The sequence below is a fragment of the Pyrgilauda ruficollis genome, unplaced genomic scaffold, assembly GCF_017590135.1.
Source record: "Pyrgilauda ruficollis isolate IOZ18807 unplaced genomic scaffold, ASM1759013v1 scaffold183, whole genome shotgun sequence".
In the NCBI taxonomy this organism is placed as follows: domain Eukaryota; kingdom Metazoa; phylum Chordata; class Aves; order Passeriformes; family Passeridae; genus Pyrgilauda; species Pyrgilauda ruficollis.
In genome coordinates this window covers 216,335-231,259 of record NW_024517318.1, presented here as the reverse complement: position 1 = coordinate 231,259, position 14,925 = coordinate 216,335, and the positions used below count along the sequence as shown (strand labels likewise).

The 14,925-nt window shown below is 40.0% G+C and overlaps 1 protein-coding gene across 16 annotated transcripts in view; it reads right to left on the bottom strand.

Moving 5' to 3' along the window:
- The window catches only part of ABCC9 (ATP binding cassette subfamily C member 9), a 71,916-nt gene extending 63,827 nt beyond the window's left edge, over positions 1-8,089 (bottom strand). For 7 of the 16 annotated variants that reach the window (XM_041464762.1, XM_041464770.1, XM_041464771.1 and 4 more), the window contains exons 1-4: positions 7,945-8,069; positions 7,556-7,707; positions 6,560-6,603; positions 1,287-1,354 (exon numbers count right to left, since the gene is read on the bottom strand). The gene's annotated coding sequence lies outside the window, so the exon portion shown is untranslated. Of the gene's footprint in view, positions 1-1,286; positions 1,355-6,559; positions 6,604-7,555; positions 7,708-7,944 lie in introns of all 16 variants that reach the window. The other 9 variants (XM_041464777.1, XM_041464773.1, XM_041464776.1 and 6 more) reach the window with 7 other exon arrangements.
- Positions 8,090-14,925: the final 6,836 nt, after the last annotated feature.

Sequence of the window (14,925 nt, the reverse complement as noted above, 5' to 3'; positions counted from 1 at the left end):
TGTGATCTGGCAGCTTTGCCCTCACTGACATTTTCTATTTCTTCATTGTCACATAGAACAATGGCCAAACACAGGAGACATTACAGAAAAATCACAAACACTTAACCTAAGTAGGTGGTACTGAAGATTGCCTAGTCAGTAAATCAGCATTTATGTTTGATCCTGAAAACCCTTAAACATGTGCTTAGACTCATCCCAGCAGTCTCTGACTTCCATTACTTCTTGTGAGATTGTCTTTGTACACCATGATAAGCTCCTGTGTTCGCGCTTGCAGAGCGTGGGCCATAGAGTGACCCAGACTTATGGCCAGGTTCTGGCTTAAATCAACGTGTGCATCATTTATATTTTTAGTCTTCTTTACAAGAAGATGAAACAGGACTGCAAACAAAGCCTCTCCTTGCTCATTTCTTTGCCTGAGACTTACACAGAGCAACATAGTGTTGTAGAGTAAAACCCTTAAACATGTGCTTAGACTCATCCCAGCAGTCTCTGACTTCCATTACTTCTTGTGAGATTGTCTTTGTACACCATGATAAGCTCCTGTGTTCGCGCTTGCAGAGCGTGGGCCATAGAGTGACCCAGACTTATGGCCAGGTTCTGGCTTAAATCAACGTGTGCATCATTTATATTTTTAGTCTTCTTTACAAGAAGATGAAACAGGACTGCAAACAGAGCCTCTCCTTGCTCATTTCTTTGCCTGAGACACAGAGCAACATAGTGTTGTAGAGTTAGTTGTGGAAACTCATTTATCCACACCGTTTCCTCAAATTTTACATGCTAAAATGGAAGGAATGTATTTAATTCAGCAAAGCATCTGTCTGCAAGAACGTTGGCATTAATAGGTTTTGCAGAATCAGAACAAGATAGGGATGCAGAAAATGCATAAATGCAGTTTAAAAACAAAAAAAAAAAAGTCAGGGACACTAGGGAGAAAAAGATTTCTTTCTTTCCTCATATAGTTATTAGTTCTGTAAGTTGTTTAAACAAGATAATCGTAACATGGTAAGCATAAACTACACAGGTAATCCCTTAGAGACAGAACAAACATGCAGATCTTCACAAAAATATAGAATTCAAAGAAGCATTTTGAACCTCTGCTAAACCCTCTGTTATCTTTTAAGCAAGTTCTTTTTTGATCTGAAAATCACAACCCATATCAAAACACATCAGATAAGAGGAGTTTCTTTGAAAGGAGTGTGATAAATGCCCTCCCTTTCCCAAATATATCTGCAGTGTATGGCTGAGATTTACCAGAAGTTAAGAAGAACTCTCATTCAGGTACTCACTGTGAGGCAAAAGCTGAGGGTCAACCAACTCAAACTTCAGTAACCACCATCTGCTAACAGTCCATGTGCTGTAACACAATTTGTTGGAGATTTTGGCCCATTCTCTATCATTAATTGAGCAATATGACCACTATCATTCTATCATTTTATTTTTATACCAAAATAGATTCATAAGTGCATAAGGCTAGTAACAAAAAATAAACATTCTGTTAATGCAGGATCTGTCTGAATATATCAAGGAGTTATTAGCAAAACAAGGAACATTAAAAAAAACTACACAGAGGTTGTTTGGGTTTAATTTGTGAAAGCTTGACATGTCTTCTTTAAGGGAAACATAATGATAATGGTAATCTCTTGAAAATCAGAAGTGCTGTTTCCTCATTTTTATCGAAGGTCAGAAGTCCAAGGGAGTTTTGCTAGGAATTTTCCTCCCTTTCCCACAAGGATGACTCTCTTCTGAGGCAGCATAAGATGCTGTTGTGGTCTAGTGGCTGGAGTGGTACTGAAAGGCAGGAGAATTCCGGGTTCAGATGAGCACTGAATCATTGACTCCTTGTGTAGCTTTTGGCTTCTAGTCAAAAATCAGTCTGGGAGAAAGGATGAAAACCACATCCAAGGCAAGCTAAGGGAACTGTTGGTTTTTTCCCATTTTTCTGGAAGGGAAATAGAATAGAAGCAGCAAATGTTCGAGTGAAGGACTATTAACCGCAGGGAGAGTGTTTTCTCCTAACTAGAGACCACCATCAGTTTGCAGAGGTTTCCTATCACACCTCAAACAATAGTCGCTAAAAGCTCTTGTGCAAGATGCATCTTTGAAGAATCACATCTGAATCTTCACAAGAATCTATGCTGGGCCTAGTTTTGTGATGGAGTATCACAAACAGTATAGTATGGAGTATCCAGTAAAATTCTAAAACCAATTGTCTTTTGCACATTGCCAGGGCTGAGAAAAGAACCTGGTCCTAATAATTAACACTGATATCTAGAGACAGTGCCCATCATACTGGTGATCTTTTTCAAGAGAGGGTAAGGGCAGTCTATTCACAATTCTTTTGTTCATTTGAAAAAAAGAGAAGTAGAATTCAATTCTCTTAAAAACAGAGATAAAATCAAGCCTATGTTGATTAGTTTGTAAAAATTCCCAGAAAATAAAAAAAAATTACATGGCAAATGAAATGAGATAGGGTAGTTGATACTAAATTCCTAAGATTTTTTGATCAGAAAACCTCATCATGAATCAGTTTGTCCAGTAACCATGTTCATTAAACTTCCATAGGCTTAAAATCTATCAAAATATTCTGATCAGTGTTGTGATCAGAATATGTTGTGATCAATGCTGCCCCAATGCAGCTTCGGCCTCATAAAATGCCAAATCATAAAATGTACAAGTTCCCTGTTTAGCAGCATTCAGCTTAGGACACATTTCCAGTACAGTTTGGCACTGATAGGGAATAGAGGAGATAAGAACTGTGGCAGCATTAATAGTCCAGTGATCCTTCCTTCCTCCCTTCCCTCCTTTCTTCCACCCATTTTTCCATTTCCATTGTGCTGGGAACGAGCTGTGGCTGGAAGTGGAGGAGTCATATTCTGCATCTGTTGGCACGTCCCAGATTTCATAACACCTGCTGCTGGCAGTTCTCTGGATCTTCAAGAATGATGTATGAAAACACCCTGCACTACCTTAGAGCTCTGAGAAATTATATCATCTCCAGTACACCTTGTGGGTAGAGAGGAACAACTCCATCCTTCCCTTCCCATCCATTTCTGATTCAGAAGGCAGATCCCACACACCCTCCACAGTTTTATGACTCAAACTGCTGGAACTTGCTCTGTTTTTTGGAAAACTTAGATACAGAGGAGACTGTGGAGGTGGAGACATGCACAGAACCATCATCCCCTGGAAGAAAGCATGTAATGTAGTTCCTGCCTCTTGGCTCAAGTTTCCTAGATAAGGGAAATATACTGGATGAAGTTTTGCTGATATCAAAGGGAGGATGCTTTGCATTTACAGTCAATGCCCTTTGGTTTGAAGCTGAAATTACCCATTGCTTTCTGCAGCATCAGGGCATGCCTCCAGAAGCTCATTTTCATTATCCTCAAAGTTTAACAAGCTGTGCTCTTCTACAAAGAAGGACAGAAAGAAAGCTCCTGAGGCAGAAGAACAAATCCTTATTTCTTCAGACAGTACAGGGTATTTTTCAACAATGCTTTTGCAGCTCCACTAAAAATAACAGGAGTTGGACCATGACAAGTTTTCATATGCAATCTCTCATCCAAGAAAACAGTGCAGCCTTCAGTCTTTTTCAAATAAAAAATTCATAATATAATAGCAAAATTTCTTGTGCCCACACTCAGATCCCATGCTTGGAAAGTTCAGTGTAGCTACAGAAGGACACATTTTTATGGCTGCAAACAGAGTAAGCTTCAGACTAATTAAAGAGTCAAAGTTGCACTTTTAAACAGCATTTCAGTATTGCATGTTAAAGAGATCCTTAATAATTCTAAGAATTTTAAAGAGTTTTAAAAGGCATCAGCTACACTGACTTTTAATGAGTCCTAGTTTTGAAAGCTTTCACTCAAAAAGCTAAGCCTGGAAATTAAGACAGTTTGAAGATCTTGATTGCAGTTACCCAGTGAAAGAGTGAAAAGGCACCATTCCCTTCTTTCTGTACAATCATAAGATTTTATGAAATGAAATGAAAATGTGAAAATTAAGAACAATAAATTAAAAACAAAAAAAACAAACCACAAAATAAAGCCAAAACATGAAGAAATGAGAAACTGCAGTAGTGCTTAGTGTTATAACTCATTGAAAACTGCAGCAGGAAAGGAAGACGGAACACTTCTATGACTGACCACTGAACAAATTTGGTTTCCTGAATAAAAATTAAACTATTAAACTATTCTTCACTTGGCTTTTACTCTACTAGTAAGCAAATGCTGGGCTTCAGTTAGAACTACATCTGTAGAGAGGGAAAAAGAGGTGTCTTGCTCATGTGAGGAAGTGCTGTTTGGTTCTCGCCACGCTGAGCTTTGTGCAAGTACATAACTAAATACACTGAATACTTATTCTGTATTTCCCAACAAAAAAAATGACAGAATGCTAATCATACAGAACAGCAAAACCTGTAATGCTGAAGGTCTTTGAATTAGACCTAAGCAAATCAGAATACAGAGCTCACTCAAGTTTTCCCACCTTGTGGTCAAAGGTGATTTTCTCCTTCCCGAAGATGAGGAGACAGACTTTTTAGGCCGCGGTAAGTATGTGGGGAGAGATCAAAGAGGTAAAACTCGTCTGCAGAGCCACAGGAGAAATTTGAAGGGATTTCTGTTGTAACAGGGATGGAAGAGTTTAAAGCCCTTAATGCTCCAACTCAATGCATTCCAGAGCAGCAGCTGCCTTCCTACACCTGCCAGGACCCTTCCTTGGGAACACTGGAAACAGCACCATCTGGAAGGGTACACAGGTGAATTAAACAGCAAAGCCAGGTGGGTTTATCACCCTCTGCAGTCTGCCTGCATTGCTGTGGGCTCACAGTCCAGCAGAGAGCCACACAAACATAGTTCAGTCTCACAATTAACAGTCCTAATCACTGTGGTGCTGTTCCCAAGATAAGAAGACCTGTTCACATCAAGCTCAACATCAGATCTGAACTGCTGCAGCTGCCCTACTTCAGTTCCCAAGCTGGGTCATGCAGGACTGTCTCAAGAACATAACACTGGAGAAATGTCCATCAGCCTCTTAGCAAAACTTTATCTGTGGGTCCAAAAGGAAGGGAGAGGCACTGGAAAACAAAGGTCTCTTCTCATATGCATTGACCTTTTCTCTAAGCTCATGCACAGGTTGGAATCTTTGGAGCTGAAAGCTTCTCTACAGGAAGATGGCTTTGACTGGCCAACAGCAATGTCTGAACAAAATGGGAGCAGTCTAACTACCACATTGAAAAAAGAAATAATGTAACCTAAAAGTGAATATTCTGGAGAAAACAGATGAAGGGGTAGAAAGTTATTTTGAAATTTGTTGGTCATCTGCAGTTATGAACCACTACTTCTCATCAGGTAGTAGCAGCCATTCAAAACAACTGTTGAGGGGCTCATAAACTAATTTAAAAAGACAATGTTATTCATAGTCATTGCAAAAAAATGGCTTTCCCAGAGAAAGTTTCACTTGCTGTTGAATACAGTAGACCAACAAGTTATGCTGGGGTAATTGCAGCAATGTGGGTACATCACAATTTGCTTCACTCCAAATTATAGCAGGAATGTTACAGTTTATAATAATGTTGCCAAGCATGCTGGGTTTAATCTATCATTTCAGACATGTAAATGTAGTAATGGGACTAAGATCATCTGATAACAAGCATGTGCCACCTGAGGACACCAGCTACATTCAGCAACCCAGCAGGAGTGCCAAGTGCCAGGTAATTTTTTGTTTTAACACTTGTAGGCTGGAAGGCCTTTGTCTTTCTAGGTTACTGTCAAATTACTCACTTTAACTTCTGTCTTTATGAACTCTACAACTCATAAGATATTCTCAGAGGTGGTTTTTCCTTCTCCCTTTGAGAATGGCCTGTGCTGAATAGTCAGTATGAGCTAAAGCCATCAGCCAAACTTCACCGAGGAGAATGGAAAGAACAATCAGGAGGATGGGCCCATGTTCATACCAGTGGAAGGCAAGTTTCAGCTCTCCTTTACATCATTTGGGAATCTGCTTCCCTGTTGGTTTACTTTAATGAGGATGTGAACTATCTGAACAGCAGTTCACCCTTCAATGAAATAGGTAAAAAATCCCTCACGTCCTTTAAGCATTTAAATTTTTATGCTAGGATCCCAATTACTGGCAACTTAAGACCTCCTGGTTTTAGGCTAAGGTGGACAGACACAGTCATAAGAGAATAAACAGAAAACAGAACAAAAGTGATTAATGAACAAATATTCACTGTGAAGAAGAGAGAAGTTTTGGGAAGAAAGAAAATAGGTCAAAGTCGTAAACAAGGAAATGACAAAACATTGAACTCTAAACACTCACAAATCTCATTTTAACAAGCATAAATGGGGATTCTCAGGGCACTAAGCCAGTTCATGAGATATATTTTCCATAAGCAATTCCGAAGAAGACAGTGGAAAAATTATAATCTAAATTTCCATTAAAATTACAAGAACATCCTCACCAAGTACAAAACTATAAGAATCCTAATTAAAGACATTTTAACTACCTTAAGGGTCTTTTAAAGTGGACTTAAAAATCTTCATATTCAAGAGTTTCATCTTACCTGAATTATCACTCTGATCGTCATGCTCTGCAAGGTACTTATGACTACAAAAAAAAAATATAAGTACACTCCTCAGGTGGAGCTTGTTTGGGGGAATAAGAATATTTTGAAAACATTTATTGAAGTAGTTCTCTTGTCCATACTTAAAAAAAAAATATATAAATTGATAGTTGCACTTCCTAGTTAAAATATATCTGTTTACAGAGCATACTTGTCTCTCAGTTCAGATCAAATTTCATGTTGGTCTTAGATATAATGTGCATTATATGCTCATATATACATATAAACATGTATGTATATACATATGTGTATGAATATAGGTGCAGGGTGAAGAAAATAGAGTTTTACAAAAGTACTTAGTTCTTGTATTCTACAAAAAGTTAAATTTGTCTTTCTTTCTAGAATTTCCCATAGTAAATTTTAACTAAGGACAAATGGTTAATTTATAGCTTTGAATGGAAGGCCTAACTCTGAATTTTTTCACAGATTTTAGGTTAGTGCTCTGAATCTTTTTCCTTTCTATGTTGAACCCTTCTAGTTTGGTCTTCTTACCTTCCTAAAAGCACTCTAACCCAACCCATGTGATCTATAGTCTTGCAAAGAGTGCTGCTGAGGTAAAGGCAGAAAGCACTGTCCCTTTAAAATCTACTTTATCAAAAATGACCCAATATAAAATACAATTTTCTTTTTATTCCTTATTTAAGCTGTGACCACCTAAGCTCCACAGACCCCTCTCCCTTGCTAAGCGCTATCCCAACTCCCCTGGGCCTCAGGATGATGAATTACCTCTGGTGCTTGTCAGCATTCGCAGAGCTAATTGCCGTGTGCCACAGCCTGATCCAAACGGTGCTGAAGTCAATGCAAAGAATCTCATTGACTTCGGGAGCCTTCTGGATCAGGCTCCAAACACAGGCAAAATCACAACGGCTGTGGTGCTAAACAGGCTATTGGCACTGCAAAGCATTTCACACAAACATCTGCAGTGGTCTCACACACCTAAATGCATCGCTTTTTTTTTTTCTTTCTTTCTTTTTTGGAAAGCTTCTCCACACAATGCGATCGCCAACACCAGCGTGCTACGCTGCCTGCTGTAAAACCGTCGACTTCACATTGCCAAGACAGGACAGTTTAAAAAAAGAAACATAACCCTGCGAACAGCAGCAAAGAAAACATCAGCAGGAGGGGAAGGTAAAGGCTGAGAACGCCTGGGAATGGAAAAGGAAAAAGAGATTGGAGTTGTAATCCCAGGAAAGAACGAGGAGCAGCCCTGTCCCACAGATATAAAGGGAAGGAGGAAGAGGAGGTGGTTAGTGGGAGATAATGGGGGGAGGGTCATCGCATGCCCCGTTTGGTTGCTGAATGTTAGATCAAACACTGCAGCTTACCTTTGTAAACACAACCCCAAAATACCAACCCAAAGTGTCACTCGGTTGTGCTATGTGATCAATATCATCCCGATGGCAGGATTTTCCTCCACTTAGTGAAGCCGCTCCAAGCCCTGGAGTGGATTATTTTTAGGCTGGTGATGGGAAGATCAGCTGCTGCCTCCTATCGAGTTTCCAAAGTGCACAAACTCTTCTTGCCTTTCTCACTCGCTGAAGGGGGCAGGAAACTGGGAAGAGATAGGCAAGCAAAAAGCACCAATTTTTTGCCTCCTGAAGCTACAGTCCCCTGGGATTTCTTCTACTTGCTTTTATTTTCATTTTTCCCTCTCTGAAGCAGTAAGATTCCAAGAAGCTGCATTGCAGTACATGGACTATTGGCAGATGGCTATTCTGAAGTAATTGATTTAGACAAGGTAGTCTAACTTTTGGCAAGCTTGTAGAGATTCAGTTTTTTATTTCTATGTAATTAATCTTGGATAATTTGAATTTAACAACATAATTTTGCATGACTTCCACCATATTAAGCAGAAAAGTCTACTCAGATATTTTACTTTACTCAGTTACCTAAGTCCCTCCAGCTCTTCTGCTTAAAATACAGACCAAATCTCACTTTTTGATCACACAGGTCTGCTTCTTGTGAAATGGCTTTTTAAATACTTGAAATAAAATTCCAAACTAATTCAATGCTCATACCAGGAATACAGTTTTGAGCACAATAGCCCTTATTTACATGGGATAACATTTTTTTAGTTGCAAAATCCATGATATATGTTTATTTAGAGGTAAAGAAGTCCCAAGAGAGCCCACATGCGGTCAGTTGGTTTGTTTGCTCATTTTCTCACAGGGCAATCAAACAAAGATGAACAAAGGTTTGGATTTTTCCATTGTGACAGTTTCACTTGAGCCTTACAATTTGAGGCCATAAACTGCAAAGATCTGGGACTTGTGCAGCACCAAACATGTGGCAGGTGGTTTTTGAGTACAGCTGTTGGAATCACAGAATAGCCTGAGCTGGAAGGGAGACACAAGGACCACCCAGACCAATTCCTGTTCTGTCAGTCAGTACTGAAGCTGGAGGCCCTTGGGACAGGATTCTGCTTAGACCTCGCAGAATCCAGGGATTGCATGTAGATCATTAGAGAGCAAATGGTTTCCAAGGGACTGAGGTCAAAGATGTTTCCATGGATGGCATTACAGAGAATGCTACGCTGAGAATGGACTTGGATGGCTGAGGCCAAACACTGCAGGATTTATCAAAACCTTGGCAAACCCAGGCTGCTCCTTTTTCTCTGATGTTTCAAACCTGACTGTTGTAGGGATAAGAAATCAGAAACCTCAGAGCTAATTAGTACATTTTGTTAGCTCCCATTGATTTGAAATACCAACACAGCTTTACACTTCAATAGACCTCAACAGTTCTCCAATGCACTTTAAAATCTTTTACTTGAGTTTACTTTTTTTCCCCTTTATTTTGTCCCTTTTCATGTATGAAGTGCTTTAGAAAAAAGATTATGGGTTGAAAGTCTCTGAGTTCTGCAATATATCTATGTTTATTAAAGAAGATTTTTTTAAAAATAAAAAAGTTTTAACCCATCTAATCATAGCATTGTCATGTAATAGATTGAAATAGCATTGTCATGTAATAGCATTGTCATGTAATATTTTTGAAAATACATTTAATTTCTGACAGAAGTGAGTAATATTTATGGTCACAATTTTCTTCACCAAAATATGAATATTTAGTTCACTGTTATTCAGTTCTGTCTTTTCTACAAAATTGTTTAAACAGGACGGAAAAAAATAAGGCAGAATAAACATGGAATCAGCCAGCATGTTTCATTTTGCTGTTTCTAAACGGGATGCTTTCATTTCTCTACATGACAAGCTAAAGTGTTTTGAAATGCATTTTTAAAGGATTAAGAAAAATTAAAAGCTCTGAAATGTCAGAACAGTCAGCCCTGATCTGGCATTTTGTATCAGGGCTTTTCGATTTGTCAAGGGGAAGGAGGGCGGAAGGAGGGGGGGAAAATGGCAATTACAGGAATTCAATGGAATGGAATTTATGGAATGTTTGGACGTTTAAATGTATGGAAACAACCACAGGCGGAACCTCAGGTACCCCCACGCCCAGGACGTCACCGGTTTTCCCAGTCAGCCTCCAGAAGACGAAATCTGGTACCGACATCTCCCCAAGCCAAGGGTGATTCAGCTGCAGAGGTGCCAGCAGTGCGGGGCCGAAGCGGGCATGGCACCGCCAGCACCGGCACTGCCGCCCTGGCAGCGGATGCGGTGGCGGAAGGAGGCATTGCGGAGGCGGGGGGAGGGGGGAATGTAGGGAGGATGCGGGGAAGTATGCGGGAAGGGATAGGGGGAAGGATGCAGGGAGAGATGCGGGGAAGGATGCAGGGAGGAATGCGAAGAAGGATGCACCACCCTCTTGGGCTCCCGGGGCCGCTACCGGGGCACTCACTGGCGGCGGGAATCCCTGCGCGGGCTGGTGGCCCCGCGGCCCCGGAGCGGGGGGAGTGCCTGACCATGGCGGATGGGCAGCTTAAAGGCAGAAGCTGCTTCACCTGATGGCTTTGGGGAGGGAGAGGCAGAATGCAAAATATTCTAAGCGGATCTTAATAAAACCACTGAGTTTTGGCTTCTTGGTTCTGTTCCATGGCCCGGGCGGGATTTCCCCACCCTGATTTCCACACCCTGGTGGGCTTCTATCAGCTTGGCCAGCTGAACCCAAAAGAACCAAAATGGTGGAGGAATAACATGTGTGGGGAAAGGTTTTCATAAATTAGGACTCACCAATGTGAGGAACATTACCCAACAGGCACTGCAGTGTGGATTTATTTGCAACAGGTCCTGGCTGAGCACTCTCACCTGAATTGTCTTGGTTTATTTAACTCACTAACCAGGAAAGGAAGGTGGCTGCACTCTGGACCCTGCTCACAACAACAAGCTGTTCTGATTTCAGCTGCCAGCAGCTCTCTCTGCCATTTTCCATATAGTGGGCCAATCCATAGGTGCCCTTCTACAGCATTTATGGCAGTCAAAGCCCTGGACCATAATGAGTTTCCACTTATTAGCCAGACTCAGGGAGATGCCTGCAGACTCCTTGTCTTTTCCATTTCTTAGGTGAAGAGCTGAAATCACCATCATTGCATCCACTAAAGTGGCTGTTTTGGAGAAAACCTCTCATTGTGCTGAACTGGATAAATTCCTTGACTGATTTTAAACCAACTTACATAATTTACACCAGGGCTTTATGCTAATAAAAAATTCAGAGTCGATTATCTAAGTTATGGAATATCTTGCTTCTAAATTTGTCACAGTGACAGAATCCCCACAGTGCTGTCAGAACTCGTGCCACCATATAAAAAGATCAGACTGACACAGCTTTCAAGATTAATTTTACTTACAGTTACAACCCTACTTTAAAAAAAAAGCTTGCTGTTTTCTTGGTTTTTATTTTAATTACACATTGCTCATTTTATCGAAAGAAAAATTAATGGATCTAACAAGACAATTGTAATGAACTAGCAAAGACTTAATTTATTATTTATTTTTTTTAATGTCATAGAAAATGCAGCCTGTTCTTTGGGTAAATTCTCTGTCTGTTTAAAATATTTATTGTTATTAAGGGGAGAGGAGGGGAGGCAGTAGAAGCTTAGTATTATTTGAAATATTTTCCACAGCTTTTCTTAAAAGTTATCATTCCTGGTTTCTATGGGGAAAAGTGTTGTGGAAAATATATACAGCAAAATTTCAACAGAGCAATCTAAGTGGTGAACAACTGTATATGGAGAAGGATGAGAAAATCTCAGACCTCAGAGTTCATCTCTATAAAAGGTGTAGAAAGCCACAGGCCTTGAACATGGATTTACAAAGCTTCTGACCTTTGAGGGACAACAGCTCCATGGTGGAGGCAGAGGCACCAAATACAATGCTACCATTTCTTGGGATCTCCTCTGGTCAAGGTGACCCCGAGGAGTGTTAAAAAGTCTCTTTTCCCCAACCCAGCTGTCGAAGAAGAAATCAGAAGTCTTCGGCTGTCGTTCTCATGGTTGTTTATTATTTCTTATCTAAAACATTTTCTGTCTGGCCTGCTGAGGTCTGTTCTGCATGTCAGTCTGAGGCATACCCTGCCCACCCCCGGGCTGGTGTTGTCCTTTATACTATAAACTACGTATCCGATATTTACAGTCATGTTCCAATACCTATCAGCTATGTTAGACAGTGACTTTCTACTCTACAGCAATCCCGAAGTGCTACCGTCACCAAGAAGATGGAGGCTAGGAAGAAGAAGGGAGAAGAACAGGACAATGCCCAAATCCCTCCATCTTGTCTCCTAGACCCCCATAGTAAACTTATTCAAAATTCCACCTTTCACCCTGTAACAACTACTGTTATGCTACTTAAACTTTTGTGACTTGTAATTCTTCATATAAAGTTGGCAATTTGCTCCATGGGTTGAGATTGAATTTCCAGGTGTCTTTGGCTTCCTGCCAGGGTCTCCGAGCCCCTGCCAGGATTTTGAGCCATCCAGGGCATCCAGAGGGATGTCCTGGGTTCTGACAACCATTTGCCTTGGTAGCTCTTGGTCTTGGCAAAAGTTAGATCCTGCACACAACACAAATTTTCAAATCTCCAGGTTTACTTGTTATGTTTGACAAAGGCTGTTTTACTAAAAAAAAAAAAAAAAAACCAGAACAAACCACCAACACAGGCAACCAAACACATGCGATTTGCATTACACTATTTTTTTTCCTTAAAAACCCACAAAGTCTGAGACCTATTCCTTTCATATTGAAGGGCTTTTTAAGGCTGTCAAAGATAATGCAAGATCTCCACATCCTCTGAGAGTAAAGGAGTTACATCATAAATATCATAAAGCAAACCTTATGTACTACAATATAGATTCTACCAAACCCATAGACCCACTTGTACTATAAATTACAATGATATTGTAGATTTTACATGTATGTCTGTGTGTGAGGAACTGGGGAAAAGGGGATTATTTTTGTTTTTAAATAATCACAGAATCATTAAGGTTGGAAAATACCTTCAGGGTCATCAGGTCCAACCTGTGACCAATCCCTACCTTGTCACCCAGCCCAGAGCACTGAGTGCCAACCACATCCAGCTGTTCCTTGGACACCTCCAGGGATGGGGACTCCCTCCTCTGGGCTATATTGGATTTGAGGCTGACACTGAACAATCCAGACCATTCTTTTGCATTGCCCAGAAAATCTTCATTATTTCTAACCCAGCAAATCCACCAGTCAGACTTTAAACCCTCTGCAACCAAATCAGAACTAACATGGGATCAGGCTCATTTTCTCCCACTGAACTCAACAAGGCACCTACATTGTTCAGTCCCATTTAAAAATGCTGGCTTTTAGACACGTAATAGTCAGAAATAATTTTAGGTGTTTAATTTCACACTGGATGCCTGAAAGGGGCATTAGATACTAAACACAGAACTCACCTCACGGAGGATTAAATGGCAGATTCTTGATTGCTTATGTGTCTGCCTGCTACTAGACTCTATATAGCATTTAGAGAGAAAAATACATTTTCAGATGATTATTCTTTTCATTCTAAACCAGATATAGAAGACAGTGGGAACTAATTCCACCCTGGATAAGACTATCTCATCCCCTGGAGAAAGACAGTGTCTATATAGTTAAAGTTTTGAAAACTTTACCTGTATCTTTCTGGTTTTTTCTTCTTTTGAGGTATGGAAATAAATTTTCAGCCTGATATATTTTTGCATGTATATTTTAAAAGGGCAATAACCATGACAAGTGCCTGGCAGAGGCCATCCCTGCCATTTTTACTACACCTGGTAGAACCCACACAGAATGTCTCCCACATGCCTTTCCATCTCTCATTGTAATTCCAGAAGTTTTCCTACTTGAGACCTGCCACATTCTACGCTGGGAAAAATGTATAGCATAAGGAAAAACAAATCATCAAAACTATTGGAAATCTCTTTGATAGTAAAAGATGAAATTCATTTGCCTATACTAACCCTGAAATCTGATATCTGTTGCATGCAAAATATAGTTTGCTCTTTTTTCCTGTTATTTGTTCCATACAGAATACATTCTTTAAAAATCCACTACCTTAATGGGATGTATTTAATCTTCAAGAAGATTCATATCTTTTTTTGCAGGCAAGATATGTAGTGCAGTACCTTGCTTTCAGAGAAACATTCAACCATAAAGGGTCCCACATCTGCCTTTTATCTAAATCCTCATCCTCTAGTCTCTGAAGCTGCATATCTGTAAGCTGGAAACTTCTTAACAAATCTCTGTTCAGACTTCTGGGAACAGAAAAGAACTTCTGGTCAAATTCACTTCCATAAAAAGGACAAACCCCAAATACATTTAAAATCATTGCGATCACACTTTATGTTGTATTTCAGTTAATGACTGGTCATCCAGGTAATTCAACTGCTGCAGATTAAGTTCAGGATTCAGTTGAGGATTTAGTACATTCTGTCCTGTCCTTTGTATTATTTGCTACCCCTGTATTTAGCACAAAATACTGATGTCCTGGATCTCAGATCTTTTCTCGTTCTCTTCTACCTGATGTCATCTGCTACCCTTGCTGGAAATCAGGGAATGGTAATGTAAATCTAAAGTCCATTTTATAGTGCACAGAACTTTATTAAATCTCACTTTACATGGATAGAAATTGGGAATAAAAATTAATCAAAATATCGAGATTAAGTTAAAATTACTCTACTCCTTTACAGTAGGACGTGTCAATGGCCCAGCAGTGGAAGACAGTGTCTTAGCAGAAAACAAATTTGAAAACAAATTAAAATTTCCTAAATTATCCAGCTATCAGCATACTGCAGAAACTTTATGTCACAAGGAATGTTGCAGCCACAGATTCACCCAAAACACTTTCTGAAGCTCCTGGGTAAGGTATATCTGAGGTACTTGTGTAATACTTCATCACAGGCCTGTGACA